This window comes from Cygnus olor, chromosome 4 (genome assembly GCF_009769625.2).
Source record: "Cygnus olor isolate bCygOlo1 chromosome 4, bCygOlo1.pri.v2, whole genome shotgun sequence".
NCBI lineage: Eukaryota > Metazoa > Chordata > Aves > Anseriformes > Anatidae > Cygnus > Cygnus olor.
Genome location: NC_049172.1, coordinates 74,274,036 through 74,281,146, shown reverse-complemented (window position 1 = coordinate 74,281,146; position 7,111 = coordinate 74,274,036). Strand labels below are relative to the sequence as shown.

Here is a 7,111-nt window from a genome sequence, read left to right as displayed (position 1 = left end):
TGTTAGTAGAGATTCATGTAGGGAGAGGAGTTAGAGTTCATTGGAAAAAAAAAATGAGGAGTGTGAAATTAATTTCAGAAATTTTGTGAAAAATGCAGAATGGCACAGGAACCCCATAGGCCATGCACATCTGCCAACTCCATGCAGATGTTTTATATATTTTGAAACATCCTGAGTAGTACCAAAAATCTGTTAGACAGTCATTGTTCTCCAATGCTGACACAACCATCTGAGCATCTGCCCCATGGCTGTCTTTGTCATCAAAGACAAACATGGATACACATATTCATCTCTACTGACAACAGAGAAAAAACAGCATAATTAGCTAAAATGCAGAAGGAATTGTATAGTTGATTGAGATGACTTAGGCCTGAGCTGTATCTCTCTTAACTATTTTAAAAATCAGTATGAATCTCTAAGTAATGAACCTGAATTGAGATGAGATGCGTTGAGTCTTCCACTGAGTTAAAGGTAGCAATAAGGGAGTAGGAAACACACTTTTCTTGTTACCTATATGTGGGAAAGGAGAAATGATTTAAATTACAGCAAGAGAGACTTGTATAAGCTACCCAAGAGACTTTTCTAAGAGTAAAGAGAGTTAAGCCAGAGAATAGGCTGCATTGTGGGAAATTGCACCACTTCCTCCGAAAAAACATCCCTGGGAAAAGGGTTGAAGTGTTTCTTTAGAAACACTTTAGTTAGATTATTTAGTTAACACATTTAGTTAGATACCAGGTCGGCAGTTTTCAGGTAGCAGTTGGGATTATGTCTTGAATCTCTGTAGAAAATCACACCAGGCTTAAAAATCTGTGTTTAAGGTTTTGCTGAAGTTTTTGGTGGTCTTTAAGAAGATGTGTAGCTTATTACTCCAGAATATTACATGTTTTTATACTCTTAAACATTTAAAGCGAGGTCAAAACAGACTGAACAATGAAGGAAGCATATTTCTCTCCTGGTTTGTATCCAAACTGTCTCTTCCCCAGAATCCCTAACACCTTGGCTTTTGATCACACAGCACAAATTTCTTCTTTATTTCCCTAGAAAATCCAACTTTGATTATTGAAACTACTTCCAATGTAGTATACTCCATCTATTCTCTTCCCTGTTTTCTGTAAATAACTCATATGTTGCAACCATATTTTAATGCCTTCAGTATTACCAATTATTAAAATGGCCTTGTCTTCATTCAGGTTTTTCTTAGACTTTCTTAACACGAAGCCCTGAATGTCAGATAGTTTTCTACTGAGAAAGTAGATTTTCATTTTCTTTTATGTTTACAAGTACAGGTATGGTTACAGAGAAGACTGAGGATTTTAATCAACTAGCAATGTTTTATGGAAAATGCACTATTTTTTCCTTGCTTACATTTTACATCAAGATATGTGATATGAACTTGTGTAAAGTTTTGTTGTTGTTGTTATTTTTCCCTCTAGCTTTCTTTAAAGTTCTTTCCTTGCTGTTTGTGTTAAGGACAGTGGTGCTTTAAAAAGCATTACCTGCTCAAGGCTGGACCCTTCATCACGCAAAGTGGTATGTTTGTTCAACCATTTACCCAGACCTGTAGCCACATAGTGATATTAGCAGTAAGGTAGTTCTCTTGGAGGAACTATGCAAGGGCTGGCACCCCAGCCAAGACATGGTCCCCTAAGGAAAAAAACCAAGATTCAAAGACAGAACAGGGACGGTGAGAGTTTAATTGAGCAAATTTGTTCAGATATGCACCTCAAGGATGGTTCATCTTCCTACTTGGAAGAGGAAAGCCTTGCCGATCCTTTCGTCACATCTCTTTACATCACTTATCTGCGAGCATTTAGAAGTTAACAGTGGCTCTGAAGAGGGAGGTGGGGATTGCTGGATAGGTTCACACTAAATGAGTGGCTGTTTGCCCAGAACATATGTTGGTGCTTGGTGTAGGCTTCTTTCTCAATGCTCCCACATGATCTGCTTGACATGTCATCTTTTGTTGCCATTTTTTTCTTCTTTTTTTAATTTTCATTTATTTATTTATTGCAGCTTTGGGGAAGATTCTGTGTCTTTGTGCCTGTTTGCACTTAAACACAGGATGATCCTGGCATTGACTGAAGTCTCTGAGTGGCCTCTAAGTCATATTTTATCATGAATTTTGAGCCTTTTCAAAAAGCATCTTGTTTCAGCTCCTCTTTTTCCCCCTCTATTCTTGGCTTTTGAAGTCTGTAGTGCTCTCATGGCTTTGACTATTCAGTCCTGTGAATAAAGGCTCTCAAATGACACTGAAGTTACTGCATTTTCTCTTGCAGTGGCTGTGTACACTCAAACCTAAGGGAAAAGAACAGGCAACATGACGTTATTGTGGAAGCTTGTATATATTCAAAGGCTGGTTCCAAAAACTGTTGTGGGCCAACAGTTGTATTGAATTACTGTAGTAAGTTTTACATACTTCCTAATATTTCTTTATGCCCTACTTGAGAAGACTGTACACCTTTTATGAACATCATTATACATTTTAATCTAAATACCAGCAGATATGAAAATGACCATGTTGTGAATTCCCAGCTCATATATCTAAAGAAAAGCTATCCCCATTTCTGTGCACATCTGTAAAAGGAGTGTCTTGTCTCAGGATCTAGGAACAGCCAAGTAGGACAGAAGAATTAACAATGTCCTACATTACTTGGTTTCTATTTCTTCAAAGGATGGTGAAAGCTTTATAGGAAAATCATGCTAGAAAGAAATCTTCATTGTTGCACGGAAACCATCCAGTATTTTCTGAGGTGTGGCCATTTAGGAGGATGAAAATGATGCTTTTGATCTTAACTCTGTAGAACAGATTATCTAACCTCTAAGGCCCACTCCAACAACATTTACTTCCCTCAAGTCACAGTATTTTCCCTCTTGCTATTACCTGTATCAGTGTTTAATCCTTCTTGGAATTCTGTAAATTCTGTTTGGTAGCTAAAGATACAGTGAATTAAACCTTCTAAGGAAACTTTTCCTTCCTTTTCATTGCTGTAAAATAAATAAATAAATAAATAGCAGTAAATAGGAGTGTCTTGTCTTCATTTGCTCTATAACACATTCGTTTGTATGCCTCTTCCTTTACGACTCACTTCTCTCACCAACAAATACCATCCACATTAAAAAAAGATAATGACAGCATTTAAGGATTGAAAAGTTCCTCTCATTTCATTTGCCCTTCAAGATTAGTCTAATCACTTTTTAATCCATCCCCTTTTGGCTGTCTGTGATTTAGTTATCCAAATCCAATTGCATTTACTTCCACTTAATCAGTTATTTTATGGTTCAACCCAAGACTGTCACTTATGATAGCTGATTTTCCAAAGTGTTTTAAATCAATTTAATTAATTTCTATGTAATCTCTCCAAGAACTTTTGAGATGTTGCTTCCTACACCAATTAGCCTCTCAAATTACTGGCATGTGCTTGTTAAGAAATCTGCTCTTATCTTTTGGTTCCTATGCATGCAGCTGTTTGAGCTTGTGACTCCTTTGATAGTCGAATGAGCTTACAAATTGCAAATCCTGGCCCATGCACTGCTGCTCTCCCTTTCTATTAATGGATTCTCTTCTGAATGGTATTTCCAGAAGAAGATTGCAAAAATGAGGTCAAACAGCTATTTAGCATGATAGTCATCTAGCTACTCTGAGATAAAGATCCATTTCAACCTGACTTTTAGTCATGCATCTGGTTAAGACAGATCACATGGACTGAAATGTATCCTTGGTTTTAATTAACAGTTTATTTTTCTTTGGATACTATTTCACAACTTCATGTGCAAGGTCCTGCATCCGGGTCAGGGCAATCCCAAGCACAAATACAGGCTGGGAGGAGAATGGATTGAGAGCAGCCCTGAGGAGAAGGACTTGGGGGTGGTGGTTGACAAGAAGCTTGACGTGAGCCAGCAATGTGCACTTGCAGCCCAGAAAGCCAGCCATGTCCTGGGCTGTATCAAAAGCAGTGTGGCAGCAGGGCGAGGGAGGGGATTGTCCCCCTTTGCTCTGCTCCTGTGAGGCCTCACCTGGAGCTCTGTGTTCAACTCTAGGGCCCCCAGCACAAGAAGGACATAGAAGTATTAGAATGAGTCTTAGAGGAGGCCATGAGGGTACTCAGGGCTGGAGCAGCTCTCCTGCGGAGCCAGGCTGAGGGAGCTGGGGGTGTTTGGCCTGGAGAATGCCCCAGAAACACCTCCCAGAGGCCTTCCAGTACCTAAAGGGGGCTGCAGGAAAGCTGGGAGAGACTATTTGTCAGGCGGTGTAGTGATAGGGTAAGACGGAATGGCTTCAAACTGGAAGAGGACAGGTTTTGTATTAGATATTTGGAAGAAATTTTTTACTCTGAGGGTGGTGAGTCACTGGCACAGGTTGCCCAGAGAAGCTGTGGATGTCCCGTCTCTGGCAGTGTTCAAGGCCAGGCTGGATGGGGCTTTGGGCAGCCTGGTCTACTGGGACACGTCCCTGCCCATGGCAAGGGGATTGGAATTAGACGATCTTTAAGGTCCCTTCCAGTCCAAACTGTTCTATGATTCCGTGATTCTATGGGTGAATACATACATGTATATAAAATCGGATTTAGAAATATTTGTGTATAAGACATGTTTAAATAAAGGTATATACATCTTTCCTTCAGATTTGCAATACTGTCTCGTGCTTTCTGTAACTAGAATTTAATAAGCTTTGCATCTTTTGCAGTTTATGACCTTCTATCTATTTAAAGGCTTATTTTGGTGTCTCAGCCTTCCTGACCGACTGGATAAATATATTAGCACCTCAGTATTTTATTACAATTATTTAAGGCAGAAAGAGGAGGTTAGTACAGCACAAAAGAGTGAGAAGAGAGCAATCCCCAGACAGGTTACAATCCTACCTGGTGATGGGAGACAGGAAAAAGAGAACCACAGGCTGGATGTAGGAGAAGCAACACTGCAGAAGACCAGTGTTATGATGACATGTCAATGTGATGACTCAGTGTTGGCTTTATACATCTCAGATGATTCTGTGTGATTAAATATGTATTGCGTTTAACTCACTGCTTGCAGAAAATTATTTCCATTTAGTTTTAGAGGGCTTTGACAGGAAAAGGGCAGACACTCCCCCTACTGTCCTTCTATTTAGAGCAGAATAAAGTTCAGTCCTCTCATTTCAGGACACTGGCTGTCGTCTTTCTTGATTTGATACATTTGTGTTGCTTACTGCCTGCCTTTTGAAATCCTTTCCAATTGTTCCAAACTGATTGCACTGAAATGAAAGAGGAACCTCCCTGCAAAAGTCCCCTCTGCATCAGGAATGAGACTAGGATAATGATTGTAGCGTTGTTGGACATTAGCAGCCCACTCATAAGCCAGGGATGCCCAGCACCATAAAAAATAAATAATAAAAAGATGGACTATTCTGTAAGGAACTTAGACTTGAAATGTGAAGATGAAGGAAAATTTCCTAGCTCCAGTGACTGACTATGCACTCAGATCGGGACCTGAAATGTTCCAGGACTGATAAACACATTTACAGGGATCGGTGGGTTAATGAGAACTGAGGTCCCTTACTATCCCCATTAGTGGCAGTGGGCACCATGTGTCTGCTGCCTTTACACCCTGCATAGTGCCCTTGCTCAGGAAGAGGCTCTTTTGTAATATGCATTGTTGCTCCAGGATTTGTTTACGTTTGTTTTTAACACTGCTTCTCTGGAAAAGCTAAGCAAATCCTTGGGCCATACGTCCAACTCCCAGGTCACTGGAAGTGTTTTTGAATCTCTCACTAAAGCCTGCTTGCATTTCTCTTAGGCACAAAATCTAGGACAAAAAAAAAAAAAAAAAAAAAAAAAAAAGGATAGTTTTGCATGCCTTGTTTGCAAGCATCCAAAATTAACAATACCCTGACTCTCAACAGCTGCTCAGGTCAAACTTGCTTGTTCTCGCTATTCTGATGCTGTAATTCTTTGTGTATATACTTTTTTTTGTTTAAGTCAAGGGGTTAAAGAACAATTGTTTTTCACACAAACACTCTTGTTCATCTGTAGATGGACTGATTTAGCTGGAAGCAAGAAAGTCTTTGTCCATTACTGTCTATCCACTGTGTTTCTATGTAAGAAGTCAGGGGAATAGAAACATAGTGCAGAGCAACTAATATCCAATTATCCAGGACAGAGTGGTGAAATATTGTAGCTGAACAATTTGTGGAATTGGACGCTTTTGCCTTCACTTGTCTCTGAGTGGGTGAGAACACAGAAATTTAGAGAATAGAAAAGCTCTGAATAAATAGCTTATTGACACCAACCTGGAACTTCAAAAATCAGAGGATAGCTGTCAGAGGAATAAAAGAGAGGCAACTACAGATTTGTCACGTAAGTGACAACTAACTAGTTCTCTTCTCTGGGATGTTTGCAGATCCCAACTGAAAGTTTGCAAAATGATAAAAGACATAAAATAGTGGAAGTCCAGCTGTCTTCACTGTCTTTCAATAAATAGCAAGCTTTCAGCTTTTAGATCGCCTTTGGGTCGGGGGTTGTTTCCTTGCTTTAGCGAGGATGGAGACACCTTTCTTCCATGAACACTTCACTTGTACAACATAACATACAGGCAAATTGGTACCTGCTTCTGTGTGCTCTTTCATTCCTCCCACTCCTTTACTCATCTGATTAGCCCTGCAGGGAAGATGGATAGGTAATAATTTCCAGAGCAGCCTTTTAACATCACTGGGCACCAGAAGAGATCAAGATGTCAGCCTTCAGAAATGGCTCTCAAGTAGCAGCAGCTCTCTGGCCCTTTGCAAAATGTGCTCACATCTCCTCTTCCCCATGACCTGGAGCCGGTCCCTCTGGCAGCACCATGGTGGTGAGTTTGGGTCCCCTGACTTACAAGCTGTTATGACAACTGACTTAGCACAGTCAACCCATCACGTGAGAAATGGTAGTTTCTTGTAATCCTTATATAGCACTGAGCCAAACAGGGACCAAATAAGCCTGAGCACAGGAAAGCAGCGTCTGTGTTGGTGGGGGGAAATACTTAGAACAAATTATAGGCTTTGTGTCTCAAGAGTTTCTGTTCATAAAGCCAATATGTGATGGAAAACATTGTGTACTACTTGGGTTCTAGAAAAAAGGAAGCAACATGGGTATGACTG

At 40.1% G+C, this 7,111-nt stretch overlaps 1 long non-coding RNA gene across 1 annotated transcript; it reads right to left on the bottom strand.

Annotated features, from left to right (window-relative positions):
- Positions 1 to 1,680: 1,680 nt before the first annotated feature.
- On the bottom strand, positions 1,681 to 6,737 carry LOC121069730. Its single transcript, XR_005819580.1, has 4 exons — positions 6,580 to 6,737; positions 4,860 to 4,988; positions 2,882 to 2,985; positions 1,681 to 2,295 (listed from the first exon to the last, which is right to left on the bottom strand). It is a non-coding gene; the product is annotated as an uncharacterized LOC121069730 (long non-coding RNA).
- Positions 6,738 to 7,111: the final 374 nt, after the last annotated feature.